Source organism: Mytilus trossulus, chromosome 8 (assembly GCF_036588685.1).
Source record: "Mytilus trossulus isolate FHL-02 chromosome 8, PNRI_Mtr1.1.1.hap1, whole genome shotgun sequence".
Taxonomy (NCBI): Eukaryota; Metazoa; Mollusca; class Bivalvia; order Mytilida; family Mytilidae; genus Mytilus; species Mytilus trossulus.
In genome coordinates, this window is record NC_086380.1 from 49989918 (window position 1) to 49994917 (window position 5000).

At 34.2% G+C, this 5000-nt stretch overlaps 2 non-coding genes across 2 annotated transcripts; both read left to right on the top strand.

The window, feature by feature from the left end:
• The first annotated feature begins 1564 nt into the window (after positions 1 to 1564).
• Trnah-gug (transfer RNA histidin (anticodon GUG)) lies at positions 1565 to 1636 on the top strand. The gene has a single exon. It is a non-coding gene; the product is annotated as a tRNA-His (tRNA).
• An 820-nt stretch (positions 1637 to 2456) lies between these two features.
• On the top strand, positions 2457 to 2528 carry Trnah-gug (transfer RNA histidin (anticodon GUG)). The gene has a single exon. It is a non-coding gene; the product is annotated as a tRNA-His (tRNA).
• The last annotated feature ends 2472 nt before the right edge of the window (positions 2529 to 5000 follow it).

Here is a 5000-nt window from a genome sequence, read left to right on the forward strand (position 1 = left end):
TAGTTATATGGACATTAGGGAAGCGCGGTGAATTTCGTCATGTAAATATAGAAACTGACAAAACCGAATATGGAAACGCAATGGCTTCCGTCTACAAATTTAGAGACATTAGAAAATCGGACAATGATGAAATTAAGTGTTATGTTCGTGCTATTCCAAAGATTGAAAGATATGCAGAGATGCACAGACTTTGTTTGTGGTGTTTTGATGAATAAACTGTTATTAGGGAGGGGGATATTAGATGTTGAATATGCTAAATAATTCTAAAATAATTTTTGTGGTGTACCAAATTCTGGTCTGGAAACCAACCGTTTTTTTAAAACAACCAACATTAATTAAAATAGATCATTTGCGTATTTATTAACATTTCCGATTGTTTTTCTCCTTGTAATAGTTGAACTGTTGTTTTTATCATTTTATTTAAAACTGAGAAAAAGTTAAAAAAAAAAAGAAGAAAAGAAAGAAGAAGAGTAAAGTTTAAGCAAGTTAATGACCAGAAAGCCATTTCAGGGTGAAATAAAATAAGAAAATATATAGATTGTATAATACTTAGAATATTTTCCATTTCAGAGAAAGGACAATAAATATTTACAATGTTTTCATTTATGTGTAATTGAAATTGTAAACTGTGATATGTATATATAGATTGTGAATATGATAAAGATAAAAAAAAAAAAAAGTAAAGTGGTTAGTACTTCGCGTTGTGGCCGCGACAACCCAGGTTCGAATCCTGGTCACGGCAAACAGCTGTGTAATGTCGCTGTTACGGCATTGTAGGCAATTTTTTTTCTCGGTCTCTCTTTTCGAATTTTGATAATCTTTCTTCGTTTTAAGATACACATACACATGTTACTATGTAAAGACAAGAAGTGTTCTAGTTGTATTCAATATGATCGCAGCGGTTCTAGTTGAATTCAATAGGATCGCAGCGGTTCCTGCAGTGATAGTCTTTTATATAAAACTATAATTAACTTCATTGAAAATTCACATTCCTACCTTCTCATTTGTTTTACTGGCTATCACTGCAGGAACCGCTGCGATCCTATTGAATACAACTAGAACACTTGAGTCTTCTTGTCTTTACATAGTAACATATGAATATTTCGTGCAATGTCAATTTGAAATTCATGTCACGTCACCGTCTGTTTTTTTGTTTTTTTTTTCTTCTTCAAAATCTGTAATGGTGCTCCAGTATAAAAAGAAATACCGGCGAAACAGAAACAAGATACATACACACAGAATATTTAACGACCTTGACTACAGTCGGACACGGTACCTATCGACCCTGATGGGTATCTCATACAAAGATAAAAACTAAACCCTTTTACCATGCCATGCCAACAAAAACAAAAGAGCAGTCAGACGCCGTTGGAAAGATGTATAAGATGGAACAGAATCCCTTTTGAATAGCCTGATTGCATTCGTTCCATAGATACATCGCGTTAAAATTTTGTATGAAAAGTGATTTGACCAAAAAGATACCGACAACGTGTTAAACATGTTAAAATCAGCCTTAATTTTAAATACCCAATTTTTGCCACATACATTCTGTCTGCAAGTCATAGCCGTGATCGTATAGTGGTTAGTACTTCGCGTTGTGGCCGCGACAACCCAGGTTCGAATCCTGGTCACGGCAAACAGCTGTGTAATGTCGCTATTACGGCATTGTAGGCAATTTTTTTTCTCGGTCTCTCTTTTCGAATTTTGATAATCTTTCTTCGTTTTAAGATACACATACACATGTTACTATGTAAAGACAAGAAGTGTTCTAGTTGTATTCAATATGATCGCAGCGGTTCTAGTTGAATTCAATAGGATCGCAGCGGTTCCTGCAGTGATAGTCTTTTATATAATAATATAATTAACTTCATTGAAAATTCACATTCCTACCTTCTCATTTGTTTTACTGGCTATCACTGCAGGAACCGCTGCGATCCTATTGAATACAACTAGAACACATGAGTCTTCTTGTCTTTACATAGTAACATATGAATATTTCGTGCAATGTCAATTTGAAATTCATGTCACGTCATCGTCTGGTTTTTTGTTTTTTTTCTTCTTCAAAATCTGTAATGGTGCTCCAGTATAAAAAGAAATACCGGCGAAACAGAAACAAGATACATACACACAGAATATTTAACGACCTTGACTACAGTCGGACACGGTACCTATCGACCCTGATGGGTATCTCATACAAAGATAAAAACTAAACCCTTTTACCATGCCATGCCAACAAAAACAAAAGAGCAGTCAGACGCCGTTGGAAAGATGTATAAGATGGAACAGAATCCCTTTTGAATAGCCTGATTGCATTCGTTCCATAGATACATCGCGTTAAAATTTTGTATGAAAAGTGATTTGACCAAAAAGATACCGACAACGTGTTAAACATGTTAAAATCAGCCTTAATTTTAAATACCCAATTTTTGCCACATACATTCTGTCTGCAAGTCATAGCCGTGATCGTATAGTGGTTAGTACTTCGCGTTGTGGCCGCGACAACCCAGGTTCGAATCCTGGTCACGGCAAACAGCTGTGTAATGTCGCTGTTACGGCATTGTAGGCAATTTTTTTTCTCGGTCTCTCTTTTCGAATTTTGATAATCTTTCTTCGTTTTAAGATACACATACACATGTTACTATGTAAAGACAAGAAGTGTTCTAGTTGTATTCAATATGATCGCAGCGGTTCTAGTTGAATTCAATAGGATCGCAGCGGTTCCTGCAGTGATAGTCTTTTATATAATAATATAATTAACTTCATTGAAAATTCACATTCCTACCTTCTCATTTGTTTTACTGGCTATCACTGCAGGAACCGCTGCGATCCTATTGAATACAACTAGAACACTTGAGTCTTCTTGTCTTTACATAGTAACATATGAATATTTTGTGCAATGTCAATTTGAAATTCATGTCACGTCACCGTCTGGTTTTTTGTTTTTTTTTCTTCTTCAAAATCTGTAATGGTGCTCCAGTATAAAAAGAAATACCGGCGAAACAAAAACAAGATACATACACACAGAATATTTAACGACCTTGACTACAGTCGGACACGGTACCTATCGACCCTGATGGGTATCTCATACAAAGATAAAAACTAAACCCTTTTACCATGCCAGGCCAACAAAAACAAAAGAGCAGTCAGACGCCGTTGGAAAAATGTATAAGATGGAACAGAATCCCTTTTGAATAGCCTGATTGCATTCGTTCCATAGATACATCGCGTTAAAATTTTGTATGAAAAGTGATTTGACCAAAAAGATACCGACAACGTGTTAAACATGTTAAAATCAGCCTTAATTTTAAATACCCAATTTTTGCCACGTACATTCTGTCTGCAAGTCATAGCCGTGATCGTATAGTGGTTAGGAAAAAAGTCGAGTACACCTTTACCAGATATAGCCGTGTAATTTTCTACTCCTGTTATTGGGTTACTATTTCTTGTGGATTTGGATATAACCAGCCGGATTAAGTAAATGTGACTATCTAACAGTAATGTAAGTTAAAATACTGACATTTTTGAGAATTATACTGTGTGTATTTGATAATTAGTGAACTTAACTTTTTGCTGTGAAACGTTGAGGTACGTTAAAGGAAATTATAATGGACAAATTGCCAAAGCCGTTAGTTGCGTTAATTAATAGTGTCATAGATGATTACGAACAATTTACATGGAATTCTAATTACCTTGGTGACAAAATGAGAATTTCATTAGTTTGGACTAGGGGTGATGCAATACATGTAAATAGAGGAATCAAGCATAAGTCCAGATCTAATAGAGACAGAGACAATAAAAGAATGAAAATATTGAAAGAAAGAATAGACAATACAGAAGACGACGTTGATAAGACAAGTGATATCAACATTGATAATTCAGAAGTGATAATTGATTCGGGTGATGATATGATACATGATGGAACGATAGATCTCCCATTAGTAGCCCCCGAAAATGTAAACATTACACCTGTAGTGAAAGTTGCTCAACCGGTTAGTGTATCGATAGACAAAACAATCAATTTAAAGGACAATGTATTAACGGAAAGTATAGTGTGTCATAGTTCGCGAACTGTACGGAATTTACACACGGATGTTAATAAAGAAAAAGAAAATAAAGAAATAGACAAAATAAAAACTATCGCTCCGAAGTTAATAGTTACAGGGAAGAGTCCGTGTACAGATAGTCATTTTCAGAAAATTGTATACAGCCAACGATCAGACGGAAGTTGTTTGATAGGAAAATTAAAAAAGAGAGAAATGGTAGTTATATGGACATTAGGGAAGCGCGGTGAATTTCGTCATGTAAATATAGAAACTGACAAAATCGAATATGGAAACGCAATGGCTTCCGTCTACAAATTTAGAGACATTAGAAAATCGGACAATGATGAAATTAAGTGTTATGTTCGTGCTATTCCAAAGATTGAAAGATATGCAGAGATGCACAGACTTTGTTTGTGGTGTTTTGATGAATAAACTGTTATTAGGGAGGGGGATATTAGATGTTGAATATGCTAAATAATTCTAAAATAATTTTTGTGGTGTACCAAATTCTGGTCTGGAAACCAACCGTTTTTTTAAAACAACCAACATTAATTAAAATAGATCATTTGCGTATTTATTAACATTTCCGATTGTTTTTCTCCTTGTAATAGTTGAACTGTTGTTTTTATCATTTTATTTAAAACTGAGAAAAAGTTAAAAAAAAAAAAAAAGAAGAAAAGAAAGAAGAAGAGTAAAGTTTAAGCAAGTTAATGACCAGAAAGCCATTTCAGGGTGAAATAAAATAAGAAAATATATAGATTGTATAATACTTAGAATATTTTCCATTTCAGAGAAAGGACAATAAATATTTACAATGTTTTCATTTATGTGTAATTGAAATTGTAAACTGTGATATGTATATATAGATTGTGAATATAATAAAGATAAAAAAAAAAGTGTAGTGGTTAGTACTTCGCGTTGTGGCCGCGACAACCCAGGTTCGAATCCTGGTCACGG